The sequence below is a fragment of the Panthera leo genome, chromosome A3, assembly GCF_018350215.1.
Source record: "Panthera leo isolate Ple1 chromosome A3, P.leo_Ple1_pat1.1, whole genome shotgun sequence".
In the NCBI taxonomy this organism is placed as follows: Eukaryota; Metazoa; Chordata; class Mammalia; order Carnivora; family Felidae; genus Panthera; species Panthera leo.
In genome coordinates, this window is record NC_056681.1 from 130,008,890 (window position 1) to 130,025,721 (window position 16,832).

Here is a 16,832-nt window from a genome sequence, read left to right on the forward strand (position 1 = left end):
GGAAGCAGTTACTGCATAAAGTGAGATGTTGGCCTCAAGGCATTTTTATAAGTAAGTAAGCCAAACATTTGTAGCTTTCTAGAGCATAAAGTATAGAGAATATTTAACATTTACTGCTTTATAAGAACCAAGTATTGATGTGTTTATTATATCTAATATGAACACTTTAAATGTTCGTATTATATTTTCTTTGCAAACTTTCATTGAAAAGGAATTTGGTTAACAGTTTAAGTTCTTTATTAGGTATTTGAGACAAGTTATAAGTGATGTCCTGTGCAAAAAAATAAAATAAAATAAAAGGAATTTATTTTATAGTTTGTAAAACATTAATATTTCTTGTTCTCACTTTAAAAATTGCACGATGCTTCTGAATCTTCATCTGTTATTCTAGCCTCTTTTACTTTTCTATGGAATTTACAGTCTTTACCTCATACAACCTATGAAAAATGCTGGGGGATTACTAATAAATAAAGTTTGAAACTTACTCGTTTCTGAAAAGGATGTGTGCAATCCTGTTTATGGATTAATTCTCCCTTCAGAGAGATCTATGTGTTTCCTCGTGTCAAAATGAACTACATCTTAGAACGCTAGTCAGAATGTATGTTTCCTATGGTACATTCTATTAAGTTAGCTGTTAGTCATCAAAGATAGCATGGGAGTTAGAATACATTGTATTTAGAAAGCTAGAGATTTAATCTCTCAGATTATATTATATGTTTCAAGTTTTATGCCCCCCCATCATAAAGGAAATGATATCTGGGGTATTTCAATAATACCCAAACTGTGCATTCAATTCATGGCTAATTAGGCAGAACTGGATCTTACCTACTGTTAGCTTCCCTTCTCTATCTTGCATTAATGGAAGTTGTACTAAATAAATACTCTCCAGTTGAACTAATTAAGCCCCCCCCAAAAGTATTCTCAAAATCATGAGTTAATGTTATATTTATATTTTTCCTACCATTTCTATACAATTAAATAATATTCTAAATACTAAAAATAGTTATCAACCCGAGATCATTGCAAGAGGTCGGATTCATGCTAAGAAAGTCAAGAAATTTGAAATTTGGACACATTGATGATATGTTCACACACTAACATTAGCCCACGTTACTAATGAGATGAATATTTTTAGGAAAAGCAAAGAATAATCGTGACAATAGAAAAGCTGCCTCAGGCCACTTTTCTCTACGTATCGATTTTGCTGAACCGTCAAGTTTGTTTTACTTCTTGAATTCCACATGAAGTAAGGTGTGTCCTTGGTCCCCTCACAGACTATACAAATTCTGCCCATAGCCCAAGTTCTAGTTTAAAAGCTAGAACTTGCTTCTTGGTTTAAATTGCTTCCCAGAAATTTCGTGGTGGCCGCACTGTCCCGGATGCTTCTATGACACAGTCCTCTGTTATTAGCTACTATTCATTTCAGTTACGTATTGACTTACTCATCTGTTAGGCAGGGTAGCGTCCACATTTTTGTGTGAATAAAATTACCTTGGCAGCTTCTGTACTAGTCTGTCTGCCTGGAAAGATGTAATTTAACAGATCAAGGATGATCTACAGAAATCTCCACATCTTAGAGGACCACGTACCCATTCTGTTCAACTTAACCTACTTGCTCTTACGAAATATTACTTTCTGTATTTCTGCCAAACACACTCTGAGGACTTTATTCTCCTGCACCATGCCAAAGAACTCATGTATTTTCTGTAATTTTTTTCCAACATCTTGTGACACTGCTTGGCATCTTGGAAGACTCAAAAAGTAGTAGGCTATAGTTACTTTATTTCAATCTTCAATTTGTTCACTGTGCAAACTCCTTCCTAAGTATATCGTAAGCGTTCTGCTTTATGACCATGATCATCTCATTGAATTAAATTTAATTTGATAATTGTGTGGATTTAAATCTTGTAACAAGTCTTTAAATCTTTATTTCCACATGCGTGCATGGTTTTATTTTGTTTTTTTTTTTTTTTCATTTGTATGTTGCTTAATAGGATCGTGTTTTCAAGTCTATTTTAGTAAAGTAACGTGTAAAATAAAACTGAGACCTTATGCGTTTGAAATGAAAATAAAAGGCATATGGATCAGAACGGGAGAAATAAGACTGTTTTTGTTTATAAGTGACATAATCATATGTAGAAATGCTGAAATAATTAAAAAAAAAAAAAAACCTCTTGTAACCAATAAACAATTGTAGCAAGGTTTCAGGATACAAGGTTAAGATATAAAATTCAGTCACTTTCCTATATACCAGCAATGAACAGCTGGAATTTGAAATTAAAACTACAATAGCATTTATAATAGCACCCCCCCAATGAAATACTTAAAGGTATAAATCTAACAAATATTTATATGAAGAAACTAGAGGTATAAATCTAACAAGATTCATATGAAGAAACTAGAAAACTCTGATTAACTCAAAGAACTGAATAAAAAGGTATTCCGAGTTAATAGATACAAAGACTTGGGGCGCCTGGATGGCTCAGCCAGTTAAGCATCTGACTCTTGGTTTTGGCTCAGGTCATGGTTTCATGGTTTGTGAGTCCAAACCCCGCCTTGGGCTCTGTGCTGGCAGTGCAGAGCCTGCTTGGGATTCCCTCTTCCGTCTGTTCTCTCTGTCCCTCCCCTACTCTCACTCTCTCTCTCTCTCTCTCTCTCTCTCTCTCAAATAAAGAAACTTAAAAAAATTTTTTTTGAAAAAAAAAAAAAAAGACTCAGTATTGTCAAAATGTTAGTTTTTTCCCCCCAATTTGATCTATACATTCAATGGAATCCCAGTCAAAATCCTAACAATATGTATTTTTGGATATTGACAAACTGATTGTAAGTTTAAATGGAGAGGAAAAGCCCAAGACTAGCCAACACAATCTTGAAGGGCATATGAGGGAAATGTCTTCCTTTCTCTCAATTTTGCTGTGAAACTAAAAATTTGCTTTAAAAGTAAAGTCTCAACAAGAAAAAAGTAAGTTTTAGGGGAGCATGGGTGACTCAGTTAAGCCTCCTACTTCAGCTCAGGTCTTGATCTCGTGGTTCATGAGTTCGAGTCCCGCATCAGACTCTGTGCTGACAGCTCAGAGCCTGGAGCCTGTTCTGATTCTGTGTCTCCCTCTTTCTGCCCCTCCCCATGTATGCCCCCCCTCTCAAAAATAAACATTAAATTTTTTTATGTTTATTCATTTTTGAAAGAGAGAGACAGAGCACAAGCAGAGGTGGGGTGCCCCTCAAAAATAGACATAAAAAAAAAGAAGAGTTGTTGCCAAAAGTTCATAGAAATGACATAGTCTAAAGTATGTTCAAATAATTGAATCTTCAATATACACATTTCTCCTGTAGGCATCTGGCAGAAAGAGAAGCACTGAAATTGTCAGAGGATCTACTCACTACATGTAAGTGATAAACTTTTGTGATGAGCTGAGTAAAAAACCAGGGCAAAGTTATTTCAATGACCTCAGAGATGTTTCCTTCACTTGGGGTCATCACATGTAAAGTTTACCTTCAGTATAACAATGAGACTCAGAAATTCCCATTCATGCCCTGTTCCTTAATCACTCTGATTCCATTGTAGGCAGGAAAAAAGACAGGAGAGAACAGATCAACGCTGTGGTAATAATACTTTAAAGAATACTTTCCCATAAGAAACAAGAAATTGGGATGGTACATTTTATGGTTCTTTTCTATCTCTGCAGCCAAATGAAGTTATCCAACTAAGTATAGCCTTTCTGTGGAGTCTTCACCCTCAAAGATGTTACGACTCTATTATCTTCTCTCTCTTTCTCAGTATTGGCCTTCCAAATTTGTGATTATGTGTGCATCTCAAAAACGTTTTCCAAACACTGCACTCAGTAATGGACCATTTGTTTAAGAGGGTCAGAGTAGTTCAAACTTCATAACGTGTATAAATGTGTAAGAGTGGGTCAAATATTACCTTACACTTCTATAACCAAACGCAAGTTATTATGGTTATACTTAAAGGGAGGTTATTGTGACCTTGGTTCCCATATTTTAATAAATTATTACCATATTCAACAGTGGAAATTCAAGCATTTGATCAGAGGTCATTCTTGAGTTTTCATTTTCATCTAGGAACTAATTTGATTTCTAATATGTAGTCTCTCACTAAGTGCCCAAATTCCTGTGTTATTCTTTAATGCAGAAAAGAACATGATTCTTAAGTTCTTCAGACTTCCAGTTTAGACTTTGACATATATTGATAAGGATTTATAAATACAGGAATGACAAGCTCTGTTAGACATCATACAGCTTATTTTATGAAAGATAACTGTCTTAAAATGGATATATTTTAGTCTGGAAGAACTGAGATTGAAACACTGTCTCTGGAGAGGAAGTAAAATAAGTAGAATATGCATAAATATTAATATGTCCATTTTTAAAATTATTTTTGACTATCTGGGTTGAAAGAATAGATAGTATGAAATGGAAATAACAGGTTTGGTAATCACCCAAACCTAGGAGCAAACCCAGGCTTGAGCCTTTTCTAGAAACTTTTGGAATCTTAGGTTATGTGAAATTTTTCGAGATTCAATTCCCTAATAAGGAAATAATACCACTGAATTTTTTTTTTTGCTGGGGGGTGGAGAAGTGAACAAAATAATAACATATACGTAATGTGTTCAATACGTGTAAAGTTTTCCTTCCCTTAGCTAAAGCCCCTATCATGGATTAGCATCACTGTTCTCCTGAGTCTCTAGTTTAGTGGGCATTATTGGGACTTATGTTGGTTTTATGTAAATAGGCAACACAGTGTGTTGTTAGAAACGTAGGATGTACATTCAGAGGTCCTGATGTCAAGTTCTGCCTTGAGAACACTTTCGCTGTGTTTGTTGGACACATGACTTAAATAATGCTGGTGATGCTTTCTACTAAATCGTAGGTGTTGGTGAGCTCAAATGTGATAACAAAGGCAGACACTCTTTGCAAAACACAAAACTTTAGTCACTACGTCTCAGTCTAAGGAGCTGAAAAATATTAGAGATGTATTTCTACGTGAAGGCTAGGCTAAATAACTGAACAATTCTGTTGTTTTTGCTACCTAACAGATAATACCCAACAAGGTTCAGTTGTTCCTAATTGGCATTAATAATCTGTGTCCTGATCAAAGAAATTACTATGATATGTAGACTTATTTATGAATATATGCACCATCACATGGATTCACCTGTTTGAAATCAGATTCCTCAGGTTCCATGGTATCCTGGTGTCAAAGTTTGAACTTTGTGAGATGTTTTCAAGATTTACGAATGATTTAGAGCAGTCATTTAACATTTGAAACCTATGAAATAAGAATCTTTTAAAATAATTGTTTAGCTTTTCCAACCAAGCTAAATGGTCATCATAAGATCCTGTGAACTGGGCATCATGCCTTTATTTTTGTTTCCCCACTTTTTTTTTTTGTTTACATGGAAGCTCTACCCCCAACCTGGGGCTTGAACTCATGACCCCAAGGTCAAGAGCCACATGCTCTGCTGACTGAACCAGCCAGGCAGCCCGAGACATCTTCTCTCTGACAGAAGAAACCAAGATGCAGAAAAGTCAAATGATAAGTTAAAATTTATATGGTCAGTGAGTGGAAGTCTAAGGGTAGAGCCTATGTTGCCTGTTCGTAGATAAAATGAAATGTTCACAATGTGAATATCGCAAATAACACATTCCCCCTACAGCCCCCAAAGCAGGCCTCTGATGAATGTGACTCTGACGCCTCACTCTTTGTGCTCAGGATGTGCCTCTGTGTGACCCTGAGTAATCTCAGTAAGTGGATTTTGTTTAAATAGAAGAATATGATGAGATGAGAAGAAGGAAGGTGGGAGAGAAGGTGATTCCGAACGTAGAACAAGAGACATTTCATGAAAAATTGATCACCAACAAAAATGAAAATAGAGGGGCGCCTGGGTGGCTCCGTCGGTTAAGTGTCCGACTTCGGCTTAGGTCATGATCTCACAGTTCGTGAGTTCGAGCCCCGCGTCGGGCTCTATGATGACAGCTCAGAGCCTGGAGCCTGCTTCCCATTCTGTGTCTCCCTCTCTCTGCCCCTTCCCTGCTCATGCTGTCTCTCTCTGATTCAAAAATAAATAAACATTAAAAAAAAAAATGAAAATAGAGGCAGCTCTCTGAAACAGGGATGCTCCATTATCTTGTTTTACCAAAAGATCGAGTTTAAATGTTGTCTCTAAGGAGACATGTAAGGATTTTTGGTTGCGTGCAAAGCGTAATCTATATTCAGAATATTTATGAAATTAAAAAAAAAGATTTGGGGAAAACTTATTTCTTTATTTCTTTTTAAGTTTTTTTTTTTTTAATTTTATTTTTGTGAGTGGGGGAGGGGCAGGGAAACATTTATTTTTACGGTTTTTTAGTTTTATTTTTGAGAGAGAGTGCGAGTGGGGGGCGGCGGGGAAAGTTTATTAAAAGTCAAAAGTCTGTGTGACATTCTGGGAAAACGGTTTTAAGCAGGAAGTGAAAGAAAAGTTTGACTTCCGTCAATCCTTAATGCATTTTCACAGTCACTTAAAGAGGCAGATTTATGTGTGTGTGTTTTGGTTCTATATATTGGCTAAATGAATATCAACAGTTTAAGTTTATAAAAATCCTTAGGACACTTAAGGGTTCACAAGTCACTTAGCTTAAAAACCAATCATATTTTACTATTCCTTCTCCTTGCTTTTACCCACCCGTGCGTACACACACATAGGCACGCCCTATGGTGGGGTTTGCAGGGGTGAGAGGGTACAAAGGGCACTTACAGCAATGGTTACTCTGGAGAAAGAGCAGGTCAATAGTAAGATGGACTAAAGGACCAAAAACTATCTTGACTGAATGGTAGTACCCAGAACGGTAATGTTTGCTCTTGTATTAGTCAGGTATTGAAGGTGTCAGCTATTCGTATCTGATTAAGCTTGATAACCATATATTATGATGTCACATTCCATAATGAGAGTAACAAGTCATTTGGGCTTATCAACCAAACCTGAGTACTGCCACGCCTTGTTAATATCAAGGGACAATGTAACTTAGGAAAACAAAACCTTAACTGTCAGCATTCATTCTTTTTTGTGGGCCCATCGGGGAATGGTGTAATAAGATCCTAGACCCTAGTCAATGTAGTATTTTCTCTGTTGGGGACTGTGGCAAGAACTGAAAGGGAAATTTTCATTAGCTACACAACTATTACTGTCATAAATTACTGCCAAAGGTAGGGGCACCTGGGTGGCCTAGTTGGGTAAGTGCTGGATTTTTCATTTAGGCTCAGCTCTTTTTCTCATGGTTCATGGGATCGAGCCCTGCATCGGGTTCTGCACAGACAGCACAGAGTTGCTTGGGATTCTCTCTCTCTCTTCCCCCCCACCCCCACCTCCTGCTTACTCTTTTCCTCAAAATGGATAAATAAACATAAAAAAATAAATTACTGCCAAATCTAAAAAATAGAGAAAACGCTTCCATACAGGCAGAAAGGCACTGGTTGGCCATTTGCCTTTTTGTAGACTTTGAATAGGTGAGAGCCTCACATTAAAAATAATGGAGTTTCTTTCTTTTTGTTTTTTAAAGAAGAGGGGAATATGAAGAGTTCTATCTTTTATGGCTCTTAATTTTTTTATGTAAGCCACTGTGCTGATACACCTGGGTGACACAAACACATACCCACCAGACTTGCACCTGTTAATTCAGTGTTGATCTCATTAACAACAACTGGGTTTTCATGAGCAATTAAAAAAAAAAAAAAAAAAAAAGAATTTCCCTTCTGTTCAACCCCTTTTTTACAAAGCACCTTTTCTCCATTCTGTTGCCTTTTTAAAATGTCTACGTCAGGGTCTGGAACCTATAGTTGCTGAGAACTACTCCTTATCTGAATCCCATCTCTACCCAGATATTTCCTTTGAAACGGGAAGGACCCAAAAGTCTGGCTGCAGGACCCCACACTATTGGCTCAAAGAAGCCTGAAGGAGATCTGCTCTGTCACCGCCTCACATGCACTGAGTCTGTCATGAGAGGTCTACTGGTCCAAAGCCTTCCAATCTCTCCCGAGTCTGGTCTGGCAGGTCCCACAGACGAGCGCTCTCGCCTACATGTGATACTTCCCTCCTCTGTGACTGCCAATGCCAGCCCACAAGTAATTCAAATTAATAGTCTATTATATATTGAATAACTTTTAGAATTATTTCTTCAAATATTTTTTCTGAACTATTCTTTCCTTCTTTTCCTCTTGGGATAACAATTGTTTATTTTTTTTATTTTTTGTCTCTCTCTCAAAAATAAATAAACCTAAAAAAAAAAAAAGCCTTGTTCTTCCCTCTACACTTCTTGGGTCAAGGTTCCTCTGTGCAGGTCTTTTTTTTTTTTTTTTCTCATACCCTTTGCAAATCCCAGCCTCTTCAGCTCCAATTGGACTGACTTCCAGTCTTCCCATAATTCTAACATTGGGTTCTACTTCTCTGTGTCACAGTAGGTAAGGTGTCCCCGGTCAGACAGCCTGGGCAAAGGCGGGCCTCAATGTGTGTGCTCCCCTTCTCTCGGGGATCAGACTGCTACACTGTCTGTGAGGTATGAATGACATTGTCTCATGTATATTATAGTTTTTTTTAAGGAGATCATGACCTGAAACAAAGTCAGATGCTAAACTGAATGAGCCACCCAGGCGTCCCCCCAATATTATAGTTTTTATGGTGGATGGACAAATAGTACACTAGTTACTTCGTCAAGATCGCATGCTGAAATTTACCCATTTCCTGTACATTTAAAGACGCTTTATTAATTTCTTCCAGTAATAACTAAAACTGCCATCCAATTATTATTCTTTCACACATGATTAAATATTTTTCCTTAAAAGCTGCAGTGGTAGTGATAATTCTGGAAAAAGTCTAAGTCCTCAATTTCAATTATTTAATATAATAATTATCATAAAATTATGACATTCTTAAAGAATACCAGGCATGGCACATAGCACCATATGTGGATTTCTCATTAATCCTTATAGAACTCTTTAAGGTAGATACTCTATTCATTCCAACTGTGAGAGAAACGGAACAGAGTAGTCAACTCACTCAGTATGGCCTCATCATTAGCTAGCACCTTCTGAATTCCGGAAGGAAACTCTGGGAGTTTGCCCCCAGAGCCCACACTCTTGACACTTCTATCATGTGAAGAGTACTTAAATAACAAATTAAACTGTGAAATGACACATTAGTGATCAGTGCGAAATAAACAATTTTTTAGGGAGAAACCTTTAAAAGTCACAAAATGGAAGCATGGCTAATGAACGTTTGTAAGTAAAGCAAAAGGGGGAGGGAAAGAACATTTTGCAGATACGTCATAGTAAAGAACGTACCAAGGGAAAAATAGGCTTGATAATTAATGTGTCGAAGAGTGGAGTTTCTGACTATAAATAACTCAAAGTTCAAACTAATTTCTTATTCTGTCATTAAAGGAAGAGGCAGGAACCACAAATCCCTAAGACTGGATGCAGGCAGGGAACTTGTTTGAGAATCCCTGCTCGCAGAAGATTTGTAAACCAGCATGAATTTGCAGCACACTTAAGTGATTAAGGGAATTAACTACCACTGCTAGGGATTAAACTAGTTTAGATAAGTCACTGGTTTCTGGCAGGGCTACAGGGGGGAAAGGAGTCATGAATCATGGAAGGAGAAGGCAACTGGCTCTGGGCCCAGCCTGGCAAGTGGTAAGATCATTGACCTTGGGCAGGTCATTTCTCCCCTTGAGACCCTATCTGCATTCAGGGACCTTGAATACATAATCTTTAAAGTACTTATTCCCTCTCCCTTCTATCCATACTTTATCAATGAAATAAGTAAAAGATCTTTGAAATTTTTAATCCAAAATAAAACTACCAAGTGAAGAATGCTTAATGGAATCCTATTGTACGACAATAGATTTCACTGCAAATAAATACTTAATGATAACCATTCTTGGAATTTAAAACAATCTCACAGATCATCTAGCACAAATTAGTAACTAGTCTATATCACTGTATTCATTCAAATGTGCTTTTATGAGCCCTCTGTCCGTGGAAATTCTTGTAAATAGTTAGCAAAGTGACCATGGGAAATTCATCAGGATAGGAACTAGGGAAAATCCTGAACATCTAGACATCAGTGTGCCCTGCTAAAGTGGATGCTCTGTGATGAGAAGTGAGGAGAACAAAGTGAAACAAAACATCAGTCTAGTGGCTAGAAGCTTATTTTGTTTCTTAGAAGCTGTGTGAAGTTAGACATTATTTTAATTTGTTAAGCTGCAATTTCTCAGTCTTTGAAATAAATTAATAATGTCAAATCTGCAGAGAAATTAGAGGATTGCTGATGGTGAATATAAAAGATGGAGTAGTTATCATTCATCATCTTTCTTTGGTTTATATAGAAACAAAACTGCTATTTTATCAATTGCATTTTTTAACAACCTTTTTGGGAATATCTCTGACATAAAAATAGTATATATTGAAGCTACACAGCTTGACGTTTTGATATATGTGTACATTGTGGAAAAAATCACCACAATCAAGCTAAAAAATGTATCCTCGCCTGCACAGGTACAATTTCTGTGTGTGTGAGTGTGTGTGTGTGTGTGTGTGTGTGTGTAGACTTGAAGGTCTATCCTCTTTGAAAATCTCAAGGATGGAAGACATTGTTGTTAACTGTCATCACCATGATGCACATTGAATTTCCAGAACTCATTCATCTTGCATAACCACAACAATATGCCCTTTGACCAATATTTCCTCATTTCCCTCCCCCCCCCCCCCATCCCTGGCAACTGCCCTTCTACTCCCTGCTTCCAGGTAGAAGTGAGGTCATGCAATATTGGTCTTTCTCCTTCTGGCTTATTTCACTTAGCATCATGCTCTCTACTTTCATCCATGTTGTTGCAAATGGCAGAATTACCTTTTTTTTTTTTTTTAAGGCTGATTTGTATATATATATTTTTTCAACATTGGTGCCATCATTATGAAAAACAGTATGGAGGTTCCTCAAAAAATTAAAAATAGACCCTACCATATTCAAGCAGTTCCACTTCTGGGTATATATTCAAAGGCAATGAGATTTGGAAATCATTTATGGTTTTGTTTTAACTTTCTACTCATTCTTTAATTTACAAGAGAAATAATATCTCAAGGCATGAAAGATATGAATATACTTAAAAGAATTCTGGCAATTAAGTAAAAATGTGTAAAATAGCAGAGTGTAAAGAAAAGCAGATTATCTAAACAAGAATTTGTGAAAGTGTAAAGTTCAGTAAACATATTTAATACAGTTTACTAATTTTCTTGAAAACATATATAAATTAATTTAGATTAAAACACAGTTTAAAACTTGACTGAGTGATTTGTCACATTATAACCATTCGAATGATTGTGTCATTATTGTTTTTTTTTTTAATTTCTCCTGATATCAGATTTACAATGAAGGAAATATTCTACCTCTTCTCAGCATTTATCCTTTGAATCCTTTATTTAAAGAAAACTCATACTGCTTACTCTCTAACATCTGTGCTAGATGTTAGAAAGATATAAAAATCAGTAAAATATGGGTCTTTCTTTGAAGGTACTTATCATGACAAAGTGCGGTCATAATAGAGATAAAAACATCCTGAGGTTGGAGATAATTTTATCTGAGGTATGAAAAGTGATATCCCAGAAGAAATCACATTTTAAATGGACTTTGAAATAGAGAAGTGCTTTGATAGATGGGGGAAATGAGAGGAGCAGAGCCACAGATAGGTGAAAAGTGTGGCTTAGTTTGGAAACCCATAGCGTGAAATAACTAAAGTGCATAGAGACGTTAGTGGAGATAATGTAGAAGTTGTTGATTGGTGCTAGATCATGGAGGCCTCTGAATGCGATAGTAAGGAGTTTATATTAAGTACAGAGAGCAATTCAGGGCCCCTGGCATTTTCTAAGATGGTGAGAGATGTTACCAGAATTAAATTTCAGAAATGCTGCATCAGGTTTGGAAGGGAAAGGTTTGAAGCGGATCAGAAAGGATGGGGATGAGAGTTGAAGAGATTCTAGGGTAGTGGTAGATACAGGTTTTCATTAAAATGCAGTGCAAAAGAGGAGGTGGCGTTTCATCACGTCTAGATTCTTCCTGGTGTTCCTGGCACACTGTCCAGATGCCTGGCCATAACTGGGACATGACCAGGCCAGTCATGGCGCCTTAGTTGGCTGTCTCCATGATCGTCCTTTGGGTCGGTAACTCTGGCTCCCTGTGGTCCCGCTCTCTGGTCTCACGTGTCTGCTCCTGGTTCCTGAGACCTTTCTCCTTTCCCCTTTGCCCTTTCAGCTCTGGGTGGAGCCCTAGATCTTTTCCCCCTCTCAAACCCCAGGTTCTTCATCAGTCACAGATGCCCTAATGATTTGAATGGGAAACTGGGAACCAACCAAAAGCTGGTCAAGTGATTTCCAGAGGCTGTTTTCATTTTCAGATGTCTCTCTCTATTCTTGTCACAAAAGTCTCTCCTGACAAACTGTCTACATAGACAACTTCCTTAATGCCAAATTTTTGTTCAAACATTACCTTCTTGAAAAGGCTACGTGGACCTGTTTAAATTTCAACAGACCACCTCACACTTAGCTCTGAATCTTCCCTAACAGACTCTATTTTTAAAATATAAATCCTGCTGTAAGCATTCATTGCTTTCTAATATACCATGTTAATTTCCATATGAAACTTTTGTCTGTCTCTCCTATAGTCCCAGCAGAACATAAGTAACATAGAGAGAGTCTTTGTTTATTTTCGTTGAACCATCTCTCCTCAGTAAAATTCTTCACAGCTGCCACTCAGCAGGCATTTCTGGTAGACTGGACTGAATTGGGAACATTTCTATGATATGAGTAGTAAATTACTACTTGGCGCATGTTGTGGGCAGACTAATAGCCCCCCAAAGAGGTCCATGTCCTTACCTTTGGAAGCTAAACATATTGTGTTTCATGGCAGAGGGAATGAAGGATTCAGATAGAATTAAAATTGCTGATTGCCTGAGCTTCACATAGGGAGATTATTCTGAATTATCCGCATGGATCACATGTATCACACATTCCTTAAAAGTAAAAGTGGGGGCAGAAGATGTTTTCACATAGAGATAGGACGTGAGATTAATTCAATCTGCTGTTGCTGGCTTTAAAAATGGAGGAATACAGCCAGGAGCCAAGGAATGTGAATGGCCTCCAGAAACTGGAAAAAAACAAGGAAAGATATTCTCCCCCTAGAACTCCATCCAGAATGTTAGCCCACCAAGACCTTCACTCCGTGGGAACTGTGTCAGACTTCTGATCTACCGAACTGAAAACTAATAAATGTGTGTTGTTTTAAGTCACCAAACATGTGGTGATTTGTTACGCCATCAATAGGAACCTAACACAGCACGTTTCATGAGGGAAGGGTTAAAGTAGTCACCACCCTTTCCGTGAGCTTGTAAATTCCATGGCCGTTACTTCTTGAAATGTACTCATGTGATTCTACATGTGTATGATTATAATTTCAGAAAACCACTGCTCTGAATGTTTGGAAAATCTTTCCAAATCCTTGGTCACAATCTTTCTGGCATGTCTACTATTAAATAGAAAACCATAGACTGAAAATAAATTACAGAGCATATTTCCAATCTCAGTGTTTTGCTGTATCCTTACTCTTCTTTCTCTTCAGCTATTTTTACTGCTAGAAACATCTGTGAGAAGAGCTGGATGGGAAATAGTATGGAATACGGTTTGCTGAGAGGTGCTCTGAAAAAAAAAAAAAAAAGATCATGTCAATAGTTTTTACTTAAGAAAAAGCGAAAGTAACATTGAAACTGCACAGACTGCATTATAAAAATACTCTTCAAAGTGTATTTTACTTTGAAATAGTTGCTCATTAGGTGGAAAGTGTGGCTATATTATGGAAAGAGTATTAGATTGAAAATCAGGCTATTTTGTCTCTATTATTAGTTCTTTATTTTTAGACTGTATGTTAACTTCAGTTTCTGTATGTGAAGGCGCAAAACTTTAAGGTGTAAAGTGTGATGTTTAAATGTGAGGCAAACTATTGTAAGTAATGGAAAAAATGTTAATTGAATAGTCAAGAGACAGGATTTCATTTGTAAAAAGAGCACAAGTTTTAGAATCACAACGAGCTTGGCTTGAATTCTCACTCCGCCATTGCCTCTTGAGGCTTAATCAAGTTCTTTACTCTCTCAGCTCATCTTGCTCCTCATTTGTAATAAGAACAACAATCCCAGTTTTAAGGGCTGTTTTGAGGACTTAATGTAATAATGCTATCGGTTTCCTCATGCAGTGTCTTGCTTTTAATAAAAAAAAATAGTGTTAACTGAAATAGATCCAAGCAAGTTTCTCTGTATCTGGGATCTTCTACGAGACTTACCTCTGTCTTCATTTATAAGAAGTGAGTCTTGCTCCTTCTGAGAGAATGAAATGAGACAACATATGGATTTGCCTAATACCGATTCGGTATTTAACAATTATTTACTAAAAAATACAGAGTCCAAAGCCCATATGTTCTGTTTTCTGAGGAGGGCTTGGCACAGGTTAAGAAATGTCAACATCTCAATCGTACGCCCTGATCTTACATAATGCATTTCCATCTTGTGAAGGAAGTATGAGTGTCCTGTTGACCTTCAAGATGGAGAATATGGGCACCTAACCCCCAGGGAAGGGGGGAATGCAAATCGTGGGAGCCGTTAGAGTTTGAAGCAGCTACCAATACAGAGTTGTAGCAACAAGGGGAAAGAAGACTCTGGTGTGGATTGTAAAGTAATGGAAGGGAAGTCCAAACTTAAGAAAGACATGAGAAGAAAGAAAATCACATGTAGGTTATCTAGCTTTAGGGGGGAAGGTAAGGAGGAGAACGTAACTGCTGTTGATATTCTTGTGTGGACACTGTCTTTCTCTGTAGGGCAAGGAAGTTTACCCTTTATGGTGTCATCAGTGTCTTTGGGGGTTTAATAAAACATGTTGACCTTCCTTTACCAAAATCAAACGAACATTTGCACAGAATTGCATAGCATTTAAGAGTGATCTGAAGTCCAACCATGGGTTCTAGGTTAAGATCACCCACTGTGAATATATATTTTTAATCAGGAAATTACTTGATGAACATGAAATCAGAATCCAGTAAATGTTCGGTGACATTTAGATGGGAAACAGAGGTGCAATATAAGATAGAATACTCTTATCACCCTAAGGCAAATGCGGATAATCTGCTTTTTGAGGTCAGAAGCAAAGGGTAAATATTTACAGCAAGAAGAATTGAGTTACTTGGTTCATTCATCCCACAGTGATCAGTAGCCCATCTGCTATTTCAGGTTCTAGGAAGGTTAATGTGGTAGCAAATTCCTAGATGAATTGGATGGGAAGGAAGCCAGAGGTGGGGAGTATAGATCCAAAGTCATCAGCAAACAGTAAAGAAGGAAGTGAAAGGGTCAGTTGACTTGAAGGTGAAGAACATTCATGAGAGGAAACGCCCAATAGGCAGTTGAGCACATGGAATTAGGACAAATTGCTTTATTTACACAGAAGTTAATTTGATACCTTTTTTATTGGATTTGTTTAGAGCTACAAACACTATCTCTTTACAGTAGCAAGCCATTTTGTTGTACAAGCCAGATCTTTGGGACAAGTCCAAGAAACTTAACTTCCTCTGACACACAGTATGATCCAGCTTTAGTTTAAGGACAAAGTGTATGCAACCTATTGATACTAAAAATTGACCTCCAATTTATCATCTTAACCTGCATCGGAATGACCAGTATGGAGGCATTACTATTGGATATAATGTCAAACAGGATTTCAAGTGCACAAACCTTCCCAAGGTTATTAAATTTCAAATATAAACTGGTGACATAGAGAAATCATGAAATGTGAAAGGACAGAGGTGATACACCCACATTTATTTTGGAAAACTGATTTTTATTGCGTGGGTATCTGGAGCCACCTATATTGACATATTACTATTTTGAGGGTAAAAAAAAACACTTGGATTTTCCTTTTTTCTTTCCTATTACTTTATTTTATTTTTATTTATTTATTTGTAAATGTTTATTTATTTTTGAGAAAGAAAGAGAGCAGGAGAGGAGCAGAGAGAAAGGGAGGCAGAAGATCTGAAGCAGGCTCTGTACTGACAGCAGCAAGCCCAATGCTGGGCTTGAACTCATGAACTGTGAGATCATGACCTGACCTGAAGTCCAACACTTAACCAACTGAGCCACCCAGGCACCACCCCCCTTACTTTATTTTTAAATTTATATTATGAAATGCATATATAAAGTATATATAATATGCATGTAGAATTAAAGAATTAAGGCAAAATGATGACAGGAAACTATTAACCAGCCTAAGAAAGATATTCCTGGATCACCATTTTCCCTCTCCCACAAAGAAAACCACTACACTGAATATTTTAGTAATAGTTCTCCAGATCTTCTTTACAGCTTAGTTTTACCCATTGCTCACTACATATAAATGGTATCCTAGCATAAGCCTTTTATGCATATGATTCTTTTTCTGCAAAAGCTTCCTTTCTAGGTTATTTGTCCAGTGTCTCTTTTTATAATCCCTTTTATACTATGGAGTATAATATGCACACAAACAATATGCAAAATATGTGTGTACAGTTTGACTACTGATGCTAATAAAATAAACACCTATACACACACCAACAAACTTTAAAAATGAAAAAGTCCCAATAACTGAATATACTCCAGTGAGCTTCTCAGTAATTATAGACCCCTTGTCCAACTCAGAAAAAAAAAATCTACTCCTTAATATTTCCTTGGTTTCCTTAAGGTTTGATCATAAATATACGCATTCCTATGTGATA